We start from the raw sequence: 18013 nt of genomic DNA on the forward strand, positions 1-18013 counted from the left end.
ACGGTGAACTGCAATGTCTGTGCAGTACCAGATTAATGATTCATGGCTCACAGGTGTTACCCATCACTGACAGGTTATGCCCCATACCATGCCTGTTGTCCCCTACACATGTAACACACATGGATAGAGGGGTGGTATCCCAAGGTAACACAGATACACACACCTCCAGGTTGTTGGCACAGCACAAACCATCAGGGCCTACTCATGTGCAGCTGACAGTGTGTCAGACTGCCATCTGGTTCATAGCCTGGCACACACAACCCTCACATACACAGGAAGACCACCTATCCTCCATAACAACACCGGCAATATGACAGTCTCATGAACTGTGTTTATAAGGCTGTACTGCATCCAGCCAAACATTGTGTGTGAGCATTACTGTAGCCACAACACACTATTTGAAGAGTTCACAGCATGTGGTCACCGAATTGCAGTGGAATGACATGTTACCACTACCACAACAGGTGGGAACATGCAGCACCTGTACATCGACTACATGTACACTATATGGCCCAGACCAGATGTGTATCCCCTGCTGTAGGTCTTTCACCATAGACACCCACACTGTATAGGGACATACCACGTGCGGACCCTGCACAGTAAGACACAGTCATATTGGTATACATTGCAAATACCATTTATCCACACGAAGCATGTGTCAGACATGGTAACTACTGCAGGTCACAGGTATTTATGTGTATGTGTCACACACATACATCATGTGTGCAATGCCATTGCTGGTTTAGGCAATGGCATGCATTGTTATGTACAAACACCCACACAAGGTCATACTGTGTGACACAACCACACGTGACAGTTGTGGGTTACCAAAACATACCTATCTGTACTCTGACAATGGTAATAGACACAGTAGCAGAGCACACTATTGGCATTACTAGCCAACTAGCCCTGTTTGGCTGTGCTGATAGTGTGGTGACATCCCCTGTGTTTACTGGGGGAGTATGCAGCATCTGGTGTATTGTAGTATTTGCCAAAAGGATCTGTTCTCTCACACTTGCATTTACACACACCCTACTACCCCCACACACATGCACACTTGCCATTTGCAGGATTCATTCCCCTACCTAACTAAGTCATGACACGTGAGAGAGACGCATTAGCAAAGCGCACTATTCGGTTTACTAGATAGTTCCTCGTCTCTGGCTATACTTATAGAGTGCTGACAACATCAGTATTTTGAAAGGGTAATGTGCATCAGGTATCTCCTGATTGCCAAAACGAACATGTTTTTCATACGGAAATGCACACACACGAACTCCCCACATCCAAACACACACACATGCCATTTACAGGTTTCAAACTCCTACCTAACTACATTACGATACTCAGGAGAGACGCATTAGCAGAGTGCACTATTCACATTACTGGGAGGCTTCCTTTCTCCTGCTGTACTTATAGGGTGCTGACATCATCTGTGTTTAGAAAGGGGAGTGTGCATCCTGTAGTGTGTTCTCCCAGTTGCCAAAAGGGGGATTTCCCTCATACATATTTGCACACACACAGTAACCCCCCTCATCCAAACACACACACTTGCCATTTGCAGGATTCAAACCACTACCTAACTATGTTATGACACTCGAGACGGACGCATAAGCAGAGCGCGCTATTCGCATTACTGGGAGGCTTCCCTTCTCCTGCTGTACTTATAGGGTGCTGACATCATCTGTGTTTAGAAAGGGGAGTGTGCATCCTGTAGTGTGTTCTCCCAGTTGCCAAAAGGAACATTTCCCTCACACATATTTGCACACACACAGTAACCCCCCTCATCCAAACACACACACTTGCCATTTGCAGGATTCAAACCACTACCTAACTATGTTATGACACTCGAGACGGAAGCATTAGCAGAGCGCGCTATTCGCATTACTGGGAGGCTTCCCTTCTCCTGCTGTACTTATAGGGTGCTGACATCATCTGTGTTTAGAAAGGGGAGTGTGCATCCTGTAGTGTGTTCTCCCAGTTGCCAAAAGGGACATTTCCCTCACACATATTTGCACACACACAGTAACCCCCCTCATCCAAACACACACACTTGCCATTTGCAGGATTCAAACCACTACCTAAGTATGGTATGACATTCGAGATGGACGCATTAGCAGAGCGCGCTATTCACATTACTGGGAGGTTTCCCTTCTCCTGCTGTATTTATAGGGTGCTGACATCATCAATGTTTAGTAAGGGGAATGTGCATCCTGTAGTCTGTTTTCCCAGTTGCCAAAAGGGACATTTCCCTCTCACAGCCTTTCACACACACAAACCCCACTCACCCACACACACACACACACACACACACACACACTGAGCATTTGCAGGATTCGAACCCCTACCTAACTATATTATGACACTTGAGGGAGACGCATTAGCAGAGCGCACTATCTGAATTACTGGGCATCTGTTCTGCACCTGTAGTATTTCTTGGGTGCTGACATCTTTATTTCCACAGAGGTATGTAGATGTAGTACTACCTGTCAGGTGGGGGATAGCATATATATGCATTTGCAGCCACCTACGTCAGGGTCAGATATGCACATCGCACTGGCAGGTTATGTTCTATACCATGCTTTGGGACCACAGGACCTGTAACACACAACACAACCAGTCCAGAACACCACACCCACATTCAGGACACACACTTAGCTTCCCTGGGAACAATGCCAGGATATGCAGGTATTCACATACACCATTCCAGTTGTTAACATCAGGTACAGGCATATTGTGTGTGAGAACTACTCAGGCCTCTACCACTTTAACCTACCACCACTACAATTTGTGGGCCCATGTGCTATGGCAGAACCACACACCACAGCCACATGGGTGAATACATATTGCACCTGTCCATCTGCAACGTGGGTACTCACTGTTCCACACCAGAGGTAGACCACCATTGTTGATATCTGACCATGACCACCTTTCCCTGGACATCCATATCTCATCTCCACCCCCAGGCAAGGTTGTCACTGCACACAAACTGTGTTTAGCACAAGCAGACTCTACACTTGTGTAGACTGGGGTGGATGACTTCAGAGGACCCATGCTGGAGGACTATACTGGCCACTCAGCATAATCCTTGACACTTGCATCCTATGAGCATGTGTACAGTTTGCATTGGTCATGCTATCCCACATATACCCATGACTGCTCCACAACAAGACACCTGTCAGCTGTACACCGCCATATATGCCGTTCAACAGACAGAGCGACCTAATACATTGCAGAGCTGTAGCTCACAGAGGGAGGACATCTGTGGACGGTTCCAGCACGGCACTTCATTCACACATACTCATTACAACACAGTATTGACAGTGGAATCGTCCAGAGAATGCACATAGGGCTCCCCTCAGTCTGTTATTGACGGACACCTACTGTCAGAGATCCTCGGCAACCCTCTCACAGCACACACTGACAACATGGCTGTGACTTAGCACATTCAATCCCTGAGACCTCCACGGTGCCCCTGCTTGACAGAGGCACAGCTCACTAGCCTCAAATGTTGCCTTCTGTGACCTACTTTACAGTGGCACGGTAGCCTACTATCCTGGGGATGCAGATGCCAAGCACACTCTGGCTGAGCTGCCATTCCCTGGGGCAAGAAGCCTAGTATTGACCTCTACACCCATATGTTCAATTGTCGGATGCACAATATTTGTTGTGCTGTTCTACTGTTTGCAGGTCTTTATTGCCATAGCATTCCCTGTTCCTATGACCAACTTGTGTATCTGTGGCAGATGTTTGCATATGATGGCGATCCACTATATCACTTATGTCTCTGTGGTCATTTACTGTGTGCACTGGGCTGATTGCTGTGTTGTGGTTGGTTCCTGGACTGACACGTACAAATACCAGATATGTGTGGCCAACTGCTACACAGAGATATGGCCTAAGTGTGTGAGCATGCCCAGTTCAGCCTTTCCATGGCATGTTGTCTGACATATGCCTCATTTATCAAAGTGTGCGAGCATGCCCAGTGTGAGCTTTCCATATATTGCACTCTGAAGTCCAACACATATTTGGGTGTGTGTGACCTTCAACATTATCGCACGTTTATGATTGTGTGCTGGGTGTCATGTTGTGTACTAACTGGCCAACTGCTTCGTGTCTGCCACAACAGGGATTATACTGTGCCTGCAGGAATTGCATGGGATACTTTGCAGACAGTTCTCAACATACTTTCATAATGACCTAATACTGTAGTACCGTATAGTGTACTGGTTCATTACTTTCACTGTAGTGGACAGTATCCTGGGCTTTAGTCCTATAACTGCTTGACATCTTCATAGTGAGCACAACAGGGGCCAGTTGTGCACATATGACCATGTTGCAATATGTTCAGATATGGACTACTACACCAGGCTCGTCCAACATTGCTAGTGTATTCCACAACATGGGTGGACATTGGCAAACACTAGCAATGTTCCGTAGGCCATTTCTGATGGTAGTCACAGGGTGTGTTTGTCCTTCGACACACATTGTAACTGGAGTTTGCCATTACATATGTCATGGTTGGTATACTGTGCCTCTGTCTACCTCTGACATAACAGTGATACCCAGGGTAGCCTACCATCTCCCATACACTCATCAGGATGCCTCTTGAGGGGTGTCGATATGTGGCACTCTGGCTGACCTGTACCAGGAGTTTACTGAAGTGTGGGGGTGCCTTCTGTGTTATGGATCATTCTGTACAGCTTGTCCTATGTATGTCAGTGCTGGGGTTCAGGTCTTTCATGTGCATAGCTCACTGCCATTCAGATTGTACAAGGTGCAACATGTTCATTCATTCCAGGATGGACATGGCTTCATACATCAGGCACAGCTTTCCTGTAGCTGGGAAGGATGGCGGTGTGTGGGGCTGCAGTTTGTTTACTCAGGCAACACATGGCATCTGTTCAGGCTCTTTGCTACCCCTGGTGGGGTACTGTTGTGGACTTTACAGTTGTTGGAGGTGTCTGCTGCGGTATATCCCACAGGGGCTATTGTAGTCAGTTGTGATGCTGATGGAGGATGGCTGCAGAGCCAGAGTGAGTTCCCCTTATCTACATCTGCCAGCCTTCATGTTTGGGTGGGTATATGGTACATGTTTCTGCGAACACTACGGACACATGTTTGTCCAGTGCAGGATATTTATCACCTTTTGTACCCAGGTCTCACATTACATGTTAGGTGCCTCATGGGTTAACACCTGTGTGGTAATTTGTGGGCACTTACTGTATCTACGGTGGTTGTCTATACACAGTTCTGCGATTAGCTTGCTGACATGGCTATGGCTACAGTTGTCTGTTTGTAGGTGGCCCTTTTGTGGGTTGCTTGTGTCAGCTGGGGGTCGGATATGGTGGGCTGTTTGTACTCCTCGGCATACATGCTCAGTCACAGTCCTTCCATGTTGGCCTATACCTATGGGACATGTATGCAGAACGGGGGTGGGGGGGCCAAGACCAGGCCTTGTGGGATGTCACTCATATCTGCTTTGTAGTCTGACATGGATGCGGCATGTCTGACCATGTCAGTTCTGTCCTTGGTCTGCTTTGCAACCCCTCTACTGACATAGGGGTGTATATTTAAGCTGGTGAACATATCCATACTGAACACGTACGGTATTGTCTAGAAGCATGTGCACGGTCCAGCTACGCTGTGTGGACCACATAGCCCTCATCAATGACCTTAATGACTGCTTCAAATGGGTCAGACATGTTTAGGGGCCGGTTCTGCAGTTACAACAGCCACAGTGTGTAGGGTCCAGTATCAGTAGGTCCACATTAGCCTTCTGTCTGCGGTACATACTGATCCTTTCCATAGCTGTGCAGAACAAGCTTGTCATGATCCTGGGGTGGTAGTTTGGAGTATCCATTCAGGCAACACCTTTGTTGAGATGGACCACTGTTGTTGTACACTGCTCTTTGGGTACATATCCTGTGGTAAGGCTGACATTGGCCAGTAGTGTGATTTTGCATTCCATTACTCATGGGGTCCATGTTGGCCTCAGCACAGGACACCATCACATACCTTTGCTGCTGTGTGTTCTGCTTTGCAGATGATGGCTGTTACCTCAGCATCTGCAATGTCAGGGGACCATCTGCTGGGATAGGTATTTTGCACTCGGGGGGGGGGGGTGTTTGCACTGCACCTGACAGGTTGTATGTTAGCAATATGTGTGTGTGTTTGGTATGTTGTTTGTAATATCTGTGTGATTCAAAGCATATCTGTGGATGCCCAACATGGTTTCTACCATCAGTTGGGTAAGCCTTGTGATTATCCTTAGTGTCCTGTACATGTTGTATCTTCATAGGTTCATGGGTTCATAGTAGGCTAGACACCCTAGGCCATTAGATAGCCTAGATAGAGTGTGTGTGTCTTTCGCCACCCCTTGCTATGTTCAATTATGGCCATTTATGAGGTTCTTCACTGTGCCTCTGTCTGGTCGTGACACAGTGGGGACCCCCAGTATACATGTACGGTCATCCATCCACTTGGCAATATTCCTGTTGAGGGGTGTCAGTGAGGGGCTCTGCCTACCATGGATTGGGATCCTGTTTCTGGGTGTGGGGAGCCTATGGGTTATGTATCTGTCCCTCCAGCACATCTTATTTCATTATGTGTTGAGGTTGACATCTGTGACTCTCACAGCTCCAATGGCTTTGATTTCCTGTGGTGTAGCATGTCCATTACTCCTGTGTTGGACATGGCCTGGTACAACAGACATACAATGCCTCTGTGTAGGCAGTGTGTGACTGCAATCAGCTGGGGTGTCTACAGCCAGGCAGCATATGACATATATTTCACACCCTTTATCCTGTTGGTGGGGTAACTATGAGGTCTTCCGAACCGCTGCAGGTGTCACGTATGGTACATCCCATATGAGTCATTGTACTAGATTATGGGTCTGATAAGGGAACAGTACAGCGGCACAGTGACCTCTGTTGATGTTGGTGTGAATCCTTACATGATACGGTGTCCAGTATCAACGGTCTTCATAGCCACATTGGCATTGTGGCTGTCATATGACAGATTAATGTCAACCTGTGTCCCTAGGTCCGTGATGACTCCTTGCATACATAATGGTTTGACACCTATGTGGTACTTTGTGTACCTTGTCTGGTATTTGGTGGGACATCCATACTGTCCAGTGTCTTCGGATGTCTGGGTGGGGTTCTTGTGTGTGAGAGTGTGGTCTGTCGCATGCTACAGACTGTACAGCAGTTTTGACTACAGTTATGTGCACATGGGTGGTGTCCGCTGCTTTGTGCATTGTCAGTTACCTGGCTATATGGGTGTCTTTGCTGCATATGGATACTCCCCCTCCTTTGATGTCTTGGTGCAGGTGTTGGGGCCATAACACATGGTATGTGGTATAACCTAGTAGTGCTGGTGTGGTATCACTAGGCCTGCAGCAGGCTTCTGTCACTGGACAGGCATCAATGTTCTCCATAATGGGAAGTGCCTCAGGGGCATGCATATTGCAGTTTACACATCTGGCATTGGTCAGCATTACCCTTATGTTTCCTACCACTTATGTTTTCTAGGGTGGTGGGTAGTCTTTTGGCCTTGCCTACATACGGCTCTATGGAGGCGGCAAAGGCCTTATCCAGTATCCAGACGCACGGGTAACAGCTGACAGCCACCCCTGTAACAGCAGCATGGCTTGTCATGCTTGACATCTCAAGCAGACACACATTACACCCTCTTGGACTGACAGCTGTAACTGTGCCAGCTGTTAAACATGAGCATTCTGTGTTTGTACTGTGGCATCATTCTTGGTGAGGGTTGGATGCTGCACACAGCCAGTGTCATCCCGCCCTGGGGTACATACTCGGAGGGACCATCCATGTCTCATTTGATGTTGACCAGGGAGGTACATCTCAGGTAATTCACACCAGCATGGACATTGAGTGCATCATATTTCTGTTTGCTTTGGGGTGACCTGCGTACTTGTGTTAAGTGGCATTTTGTGGCTACCTACAAGCAGCTTACTCTACCCTTTCCCTTGTTCAGTCTGGTGAGTGGGACAGCTGTGTTTCTGCCTATACAGACACCTATTACGACTGTATCAGGCATGTTGTTTCTCCTTCGGGCCTGTGACTGTTTGGCACACCAGCTTTGCGTACTATTCATTGCATGTGCTATGTTTGAAGGTTGTGGTTGCTTGTGATCTACTTTGGAGGCGTCTGTTGGTGTGGTGTGTTTGTAATTAAGGCCTCCGGGAATATTTGTCTGTGTTTATGTGTTTGGTTTACAGTTGTGGTAGGTCTATGTGGGACTGGGTTTGTGGTGTATGTGGTTACCTTCTCCTCCTGACTAGTGTTGACAGTACTGAGTTGTTGGAGCTCAACCTCTGCTTTGGATACATGGATGCATCTATCACATATGTTTGTATTTATTGGGGTGTTGTGGTTGTCTGTGTACTTGGTACTGGCGTCACATTGCCTCTGGATTCATAGGTTATACTTGTTGTGGCTGGACTTAGTGGATTGTATGTGTGGACATATGTTGTTGCCATACTACTGGTCAGTGATTACTTCCCTTTTTATGTTTGCTCTATCATGTGGTATCTTCCTCATTCTCTTGCATGGTTTGGTAATGGCTGGAGGCCAGCATGCCAGATGCCTGCGTGTATGGCATTGTGTGTTGTTGTTATTTGTGATTGCATACTCCAAGCATTCCTGGCTGTGTTCATGGAATGCCTGTATAACATGTTCTGTGGTGTGTCCCATATTCTGCACTTGCACAGGGCCTTTTGTGAATTCAAAATCGGTTTTGAGGGCTGCAACCTATACTTTACACATGTTTTTCACTGTGGTATTCTGGCCATGGACTGGGGTCAGGGTGTGTATATCCAGTGTGCTTACTCTATGGTGTGGTCTTACCAGTGAGGGGTACACTTCTCATCTTGCCATCCAGTACACATGTTGCTGATTATCACATCCAGTATGCTTACCCCTCTTGTGGGAGTAGTACATTGTTCCTGGGCATTTTGGTTTATGGAATCTGGGTAATTTTCTCTTACTGTGTTGGTGCTAGTACAATGCTACCGGTGTATGTCTGGGTATTTTCAGTCGAGCAATATAATGTGGTTTGGGGGGCTTGATATATTCATGTATTCCGACATAGGCCAGGTGCTGTTCCTGGTATTAGGACAGTGGTCTGCAGCAGGCTATATACTGCGAGGCAGTTTTAGCCATTGGTATTTGACCATGGATATTCCATGCTGCTGCTTGTTGTGGTACCAACATGGGGGTGTGGTTATCCTTGCCATTTCTTGCTAGTCACCCTCCTTTTGTAGCTTGTTCCATGTTTTGCGGCTGTACAGCACAGTATGAGGTGTGACCTGGTAGTGTTAGGGTGCTGATGTGAGCCTTGCCCAGTTCTCTATTACAGGACTGGTATCTACATTCTCCTTACTGTGTGCGTTTACACTGCACACATCTTGCTGTTTGTACATCTGTCATGGGGTAGTATTACATCTAGGTTCCTATCCCTTGTAGAACCTATGTGGTTGGGTTTGTGTTTTGAGACTTACCTATTCAGGGCATGCTGTGGGTACTGACAGCCTTTGCCAGTATCCATGGGGTATGGCATGATAGGTGCATGCCACCCCTAGCAGGTGGTGCATCATGTCAAACTCCGCATATCTTCCCAGCCTGTAACACATTGGCTCCCCTTTGACTGACTGCATTACTTCAGCCAATTATTGTACTTGATCTTCTTGTCTTCATAGTGTGGCATCATGCTTGGTGAGGGTGAGATGTTAGGCAGGGTCTTCATGTTTGCATATACTAGATGGTGTTACATTGCTTAACACATGGCGGTCATGCCTCAGGTGGTGCTGCAGGGCTGCCTCTGTCGGATGCACATACTACACTCCCTGTACATGTTTGAGAGCAGGTTGTGTCATGTTAGGCATCCCTGTTACTATATGAGTGAGTCAGAGAGGGGTATCATTCCCAGGGTTCCTACTGAGCCAGTGTATGTGCTATGCGTTGCCTCTTTGCCAAGGCCAGGGCATACTGGGCATGCCTCCTTCTGCCTACTGGGGCAGGCTCAGGTTGTTCCTCCTCCGAGTCATGCTCTGCCTGTGATGGCCTTGGCAATGGTGGGGGGCTGTTTGGCCCGGCCCTATGCTGGTCCTGCTGCAGCTGTTTTCGCAAGATTATATTATGTAGCATAGCACATACCATGACAATTTGGGTACATGTAGTTGGTGTGTACTGCAAGGCTCCACCAGATGTGTCCAGACACCGGAACCGTGACTTGAGCAGCCCAAACACACGCTCTATCACATTACGTGTTTGTGCGTGTGCCTCATTATGGCGTTCCTGTTCAGGTGTGTGTGCATTTCTGATGGGTGTCATCAGCCATGGCTCCAGTGCATAACCTGCATCCCCCACTAGGTGTCCGTGTGGGATGTCCCCATTGGCAAATGTCTGGTACAGCTGCGTCAAATGCCAGATGTGGGAATCGTGATAACTCCCAGGGCAGCCAGCACACACATTCATTATTATGCCCTGGGCATCACACACAACCTGGCAGTTGATATAGGGGAAGTTCTTGTGGTTAATGTAGGCCCTACCCCGCTCACCGGCTGGTGCTTTGATGCATATGTGCGTGCAGTCTATAGCACCCAGTACCTCAGGGTATTCCGCTATTTGCTGGAAGAGACGCATATTGCTGGCCAATACCTCACGGGCATTGGGGAAATATACATGATCACCGACATGTGCTGACATGGCATCCAGGAACTGGTGTAGTACCCTGGAGGCTGATGCCTGTGATATCCCCATCATATCACCAGTTGGTCTCTGGAAGGTACCTGTTGCTAGTATTCTTAGGCCAACACATACCTTGGTTTCCACTGGGATGGGTTCCCCTCTGTTGGTTCTGTGTGTGAGGCGTGGCCTGCACAGCTCAACAATTTGCTGCAGGAGCTCTCTGTCCACTCTATAGCACTCTACTATCTCCAGCTCATGTAACCCGTGGTAGGTGACCCTGGGCCTGTACACTCTTCTCCGTCTCCTCACTGTGGGTTGTCTGGCACCATCTGCATTGTCACCACCCTCAGCAAGTCGCCTATGTCTCATTATGACAGCTATGGCAGCCCCTAACATTTCTACTCTGAGTGAAGCTTTTTCAGTTTTCACTTCTATTAGCTTACTCCTGTCTTGCAGTGTCTCTTAATGGAAACATCCTGCACTACTGTTTGCAGAGTTTTAAGTGCTGGGCTGGGCTACTATTCTGCCTGTGTAATTGCCTGCTTCTAATTGCTTTCACCTGCTAGCTTCAGCAGTTATCCCTGCTAGCTTCCTATTAATTCTGTAGCTTCCTTTTTCCTCTCTGTTTCCTCAGGGGGGAGCAACTTGCATACTATCTGAAACACGCTCACAGTGGCTTACATGCACGCACACGTGCTTACACGGTTCAGAATCTACTTATTCGGGTTTAAACGTGCTTACACCCGCGCAAACACTGTTACACGTCTGCCAACAGCCTCCAACATGCTCACACTGCCTTACACGCGTGCACACTGTCCTACTCGCGCTTCATGGCGAGCGCACGTGCGCATGCACGGCCAGCAAGAAACTTTGGTGTAGGTAACAGTGTACACCTTCCATTTCTTGACTTTTCATGACTTATCTAGTGGCACACCTCTTTCCCTGATCTGTGCCTGTCATCTGTCATGTTACACTGGCCTCCAATGAACTGTATTTCTTTCTACCATTCCCCCCTGTGATGTCACCTATCTCCTACTCTATTCCTCCCCCTTTTGTATCTCTTACACTACTCAGACTGTGCTCATTTGGTATGTGACTGTGAGATTCAGTATCTGAACCCTCATTTACATGAGATTGCCTACTAATGCTTAGTTACATGTCTTAGATTCAGCTTCCCCCCTTAGCAACCACTACACGGTGGCCATGTTGGTTTTAGTCTGCTGGTCCCTGCATTGTCATTCCATGTATTGCACGAGACCCACATTGGTGGGTTTATAACCTTCTTTTTTATGGTTTTATACAGCGCAGCCCGTTTGCGCGGGGCTGCGCTGGGTTTAAACATGGGCGATTGCCAAAAAAAAAAATTATATTTTTAATATTTTTGCATCGGGTTATCTTGCCAATGGCCACATATTTGGCCATTGGCATGCTGCCTGAATCATATGCAACCTTTTTTTGGAGCTGACATCGCTCCGTTGTGGATTTTGCAGAAATGTACTTAGTTGTCAACTGAGTACATTTCTGCAGCTAAAACGTCTCCTACACGGACTGGTTTCTGCTTCGTGGATCGCTAATATACCTCATTTGCATACCTTTCGGATGCAAGTGAAGTATTTAGCATGTCCACGCCCAGTCCGTGTAAGAGACGTTTTAGCTGGTCTCTTACATGGAGTTTAGGGCTGTTCCTGGATCGCAAGGCTTGCATGGAGTGTTGCACGTCTCTTACACTCCGTGCAAGCCTTCGTGAATCCTGCCCATTGTCTTTGTGTAAGTGGTTAAGAAGCACAGTTATGTTCTAATATAATTAGCACTGAAAATTATTAAGTTTTTCTTAAAGGGGCAATTTCGTTAGGGTAGTCAGTGCTAATGCAGCCATATTCTAGTGTCTCAGTAGAAGACATTAATGTCTGAATGTCATAAGTGGCATACAAATTCACCAAGTACCACTTGTATGTGGCCTTCATAAAGGTGTGTTTTGAAGCATTATTGAATAGTTTCTCTGTCCCTCTCCACCCAAGGAATTATGTATCCTTTCTTCACTGTTTGTCACTTTGCTAAGAAGTTAAGTATTTCTTTCAAAAATGTCTATAATTAAGGTAAAAGAGTTAATCCTACAGTAAAACAAGCCTTCAAGATTTTGCTACTACACCAGTTTGAATCCTTCATTTCTGCCTTTCTGAAGGGGATTTAGTACTTAGGAGATTAGAGCTCTTCCACTTAAATTTTTCATTTCCATGCCACCAAGGTCCTTTGTATTGCTGACAAGTTGTAGGTAAATGAAAATGTAATGTATCTGTAATGAGATACAGCAGAGAAGACTAGAATGAAGCAGGTAGTGCTTTTTGTTTCTGCTGATACCCATGATGATGAATGGTACAAGTTATTCTCATGCAAATGGTTGCTGAGAAAGCTGATTGCAGTATGTGTTAGTGCTAATCTGAGAAGTAAGAACCCAGAAGCAAGACCATGGTCTCAAAATTAATTCCTCAATCTGTGATTTTATTTATTTATTTTTTCATTCTTAAGCTGTATTTTAACTGAATCTTAGAATCATAATGGATTCTTGGATGATATTCCTATAGCTGTATTACTGTCTATAACAGTACCATCTGTGATGAATAGCAGACTTTATAGAACTGTGGGTGCTACATATATTAAGTTTATGCTTTTACTGGGAAATGTTGACATGGTATTTCTTTATCTTTGGATTACCTGCTTAATTATTATAGCTCAAGAATGATGGCATTCACAAATTTATTTGGAACATAAATGATTCCTTTAAAAGTAGTATCCAGTAACAGAACTGCAGATAATTACAGTCCTAGGATATTCTTTTCACATTTTTTTTTCAGTTCAGACAGAGAAGGATGTTCTCTGCAGTGGCTTCTGTACAGGTGGTCAGCTGTGAACCAGGCAAGCTTGGGACTCCTTGATAACAAGTGGGCAAAATTGCATGTCTTCAACTGTGTTTCTGTTAGGAAGACATTCCTGATTTTCTGACTATTACAGTGCCTTGATGTTTTTTTTTTTTTTGCGATTTCTATTTTCTTTGTATGTCAGGAATCCTCTAAGTATGCTAGACAGGAAATTTTGTTTACTTGACTAGAGGCTTGAAGTAAACCAATGCATTAGCAAGAACACAGGTTTCAAAGTCGATCAATAATGACTGAAGTAACAGGGAGATTGCTGAAGTCGCATGGGGGTAGAGGAGCAACTGTCATACAAAAGCATTGTTGAATAAAGTCTTAACTGACTGCTAGCTCAAACCTATATTAAAGAGCTGTGGTTATAAGCTATGTAATGTGCTTTGCTTGAAATATGTTCATTAAGACTCAGGGTAAAAGTGCCGGTTGTAATTACTGCTTATTAGCTTATGTTGTGAAGTGTTGAAGCTATATGCTGAGAGTGAACAGAATAAAATAATAGTTATATTCAATTTAAACAATTACATGAAAAATCATAGTAGTAATAGCATGGCAAATATTATTGATTGTTTTTTTCCAAATAATTAATTGCTGAAAGGCTGCTTGGCAAGTAAGTGATTTGAAAATTGCTGACCAAAGGTAAGCATAGGGAATTCTTGCAATAGGAAGTATGTGCTCAAGAATTTGTTGAAAATGAGTTTATGATGCGAAGTCTTCTTAAAAGGTTAAGCAATAACTGATCTAATAGTACTGAAAAATACATTTATGGAAGCACAAAGTCTGTATGCCCTATAGAAATTGATAAATGTTGTGTGTATTATTACAGGAAGATGTTTCTGATAATATTTATAACAGCAGGCAAAAGTAAAGTTTGGTTGTATTGGAAAATGCAATAACAAAAAATGAACTGAGCAAATACTGCTTTTAAACTGTGTCCAAAAAGTGTTGCTATGTTATGTTGTTGTGAGGGAGTGCATCAGTTGTAAACCATCTACTTGGTGCTGTGTAGTATAATTAAAAAGGAACAGCAGGGAAATGAAATGTGTTTGAGATATTCATTTAGCTAAAAAGTAGGACTAGTCATACCTCTCAACTGTCCAGATTTTTGCTTCATATTTTTAGTCTGTTCCTCATAAAATGTATGTTTTTCCGGCAAATCACTCTGATGATATGAGGATTGAAGTCACCAAATAAGGACATATATTTGAATTTTCAAATCCTTAAGAAACTGTATAACACAAACCCTGTTACTCTAGCAACTTTCTATGTTTATAAGAGCAATATTTAAAATCTGTCCCTATTTTTGGTCTTTGTCCCCCCATTTTGTCAAGCTGTGTCCAGATTTTTTGCAATAAGAGGTTGAGAATTATGGGACTATTGCTTTTAACTAAATCCTATGAATGTTGCTGTGAGAAAGTTACTGAAATTCTGAAACAGTTATATGAAGTAAAGTGTGTTTTTTGTGACCTGATATTGAAGTCAAACCAAAAAGACACAAGGTGCTAAAATAGTGAAATACCAATGCATGAGTACAGAAAGCAACACAAGAAGCTGTTCTAAATAGTAAATCTTATGCTGACGTGAACTAATAGACAAAAAGGCTCTGTATTATAGAAACCTGATATTGAAGCTTAGCAGATGTTTGTTGTAATTGTCTGTTAAAGAAACAGACCATAAATAAAACACACTTAAAGTGTAAGATATGTTTTCTAATTATGAGACAAAAGTGACTTATGATTTAAAATCTAATGCAGTTTAAATTGAACCATAGTGAAGTGAATTACATCTGCCAGAGGCACTTCTAGTACAAACAGGGGGAATCATCTGTAAGTAAATGCTGTATAGTACAAGATGGTGTCCACTGAAGACTGTCCAGTAGTCTGCTAAACTTGACTGTTCAAGTCATTTTCTAAGATTTATAAAATACATAAACAGTATGAAGACACATTTTATATTTGTGTTGAAAACTCAAAGACAGAGTTGCAGCATTTTAAATATTTGAGCTATGTTAATAAATCAGATCATACTTTTGGTTTTGAGTCCGTGACTATAGATTATGTGCCAGAGACCCCTTTCAGAACCTATCAGATGCTTCATATCTTATAAATCTTCTGCAAGTGAAAGTGCTAGACTTAAAACCAGCTGTTATGATATGATAATGACTTGTCCACCCCAAGGAATGTATTCCAGATTTCTTAAAGACTGGCCAGTTAACTCAGAATAACAGTTATGTATAAATATTCCACCTTTTATTACTAGGCTGTTTTGAGACTGAAAAGGTTGGAATAATTAAAACTTGATATGTCTGCAAAATTTGGGTATGTAAATATTCCATAAATTCACAGTGACTAGCCAGGAGTACACTGATGTTGTAATTGTTTTCATCTGGCAAGCAAAGCCAAATTAAAAAACAGATTAGAAAATCCTTTCTTTAGATTGTAGTGTTGCCACGGTTTAGAAAACCCTTTCATAAGATTAGTGTTATTTTTCCTTACATCTCTTTGCCAATGCCATGCTATATCCCAAAGAATCTTTAAATAAAATCCTTCCATTAAAAAATAAATAAATAAATAAAAATAAGTCAAGGCTATGTACCAAAGGTCCACTTATAAACTGCAAAAATACCAGCCCTTGTGAAATTAAGGCAGAGTTACTAGCACTGCATGCTGTCATCTTACCCTGGGGCACCAATAGTTTGAGGGGGTCCTTTTTGTGTTCAGCAGTTGCTGACCACACATACGTTGAATAAACATTTTGCTTTTGTTCCCATCTCCTCCTTTAATCCCTGCTTTTAATGTATTTGACAGTAAATGGCAGGGTTTACTCTCACTGCTACTTTCAGAAGCTGGCATTACTTCTGATAGCACTTTTTCATCACATTTTCATTCACTTGTGGATGATGAAATTTGCTGTGCATGAGTGATTTTGTAGGTCTAAGTTGGAAGGGTACTGTTGGCAAAGAAGTTGTAATGTCTCAGTACATGCATCAATATTATTTCTGTAATATGTCTTTTATGGTACACCTGTTTTGTTTCTCAGTTGTTGGTTACTCTAGTAACTGCCACATGTCTTGGATAGTGACTGAAAACAATCTGATACCAGTTGATCGACCTGATTATCAAACAATAAATAAAATACGTGACAGTTTTGTAGGATTCTCACTGTTGGACCTGGGCTGCTGTAGCAGCTGCTTGCATTAGAGTGAGTGAGTGTGTGTGTGTGTTTGTCTTTGTTTGTTTGTTTACAGGTCTCTGCGTTAAAATGTTAAGTGGTGTGAGTCATTCATCTCTGAGCAGCAAAATAAATCCTCCAGAGTCTTCTGTGAGGTCCTGATTTCTTTTTCCTACATTTGAAGTTGTAGGCAGGATTCGCCCTAATATTTAAATAATTGAAAAAATGGTTCCAACTCTATGTATGTGATGACTTGTTCTTATAGAAGCTAAGTCTTAGTTATGCATTCTCCAAAAAAGTGTGAAAATCATAGGTATCTCATGCATTATAGGCAGAAGTACTCCCCCATGCCTGTCAGGGGCTACTTTTCTGGATTCTGTAACTGTATTTAACTTACTTAAGCTTCTGATTTATTCTGTTTTCATGCCAGTGTAAGCTGTAGAAGATGCTACTTAAATGGCTTACCTCATGCGATACACAAGCCGTAAACATTGCCTGCTGTGCTTGTGTCTGTCACATACATTTGGTTTCTGTCGATGTTTACCTCTTCAAGTAGGCAGTTTCAAGAATCCAACTGTTTTTCTCTTTTAGAAAAAAAGACACAATTTATTATCTAGCATCCATTCCTCTCATATCTTCACTGTCTTATTGTTCTCATCCATTTTTGTGCTGAAGCATACTGTTTGTTAAGCTCTGAGAACTCATTAAAGCCACTTACAACATCCTTTAGCTTGTTTACTTAAGATGCTGTATTAAATATTTCAGAACTATAACAAAACATTTCATTTCCTAAACTGTGACTAAACATTTCAGCAAAGACACCAAACTTAAGACCATGCCCATATGAAATGTTACACAACAAAATACTCCACATAATTCAGTGAACAACATTTTTGCAGAAGGACACCCCCCCCCCAGACCACCTAATTTTGGAGTTACTGTGCCCCTAAGCCCGCAGGCTCTAAATACAGTACATATCACAGTGACACCATAAACTTGAGAAAAGTAAGAAAAGCGAAAACTCAACTTAACCCTTTATTGAGTCACCCAACCTCGGTGAAGGTTTTAAATAGAATGTAGTGCATGATGGAGGACAAAAAATCTAAATGTTAAGCTCTTCCATTGGGTGATACTCGATTGTAACTGTACTTAGGGATATCTAACAAACATTTGTTAGGCACCCCTAAGTTCTTTTACTGT

This window comes from Protopterus annectens, chromosome 16.part0, assembly GCF_019279795.1.
Source record: "Protopterus annectens isolate FY-2018-M chromosome 16.part0, PAN1.0, whole genome shotgun sequence".
Classification (NCBI taxonomy): Eukaryota; Metazoa; Chordata; order Ceratodontiformes; family Protopteridae; genus Protopterus; species Protopterus annectens.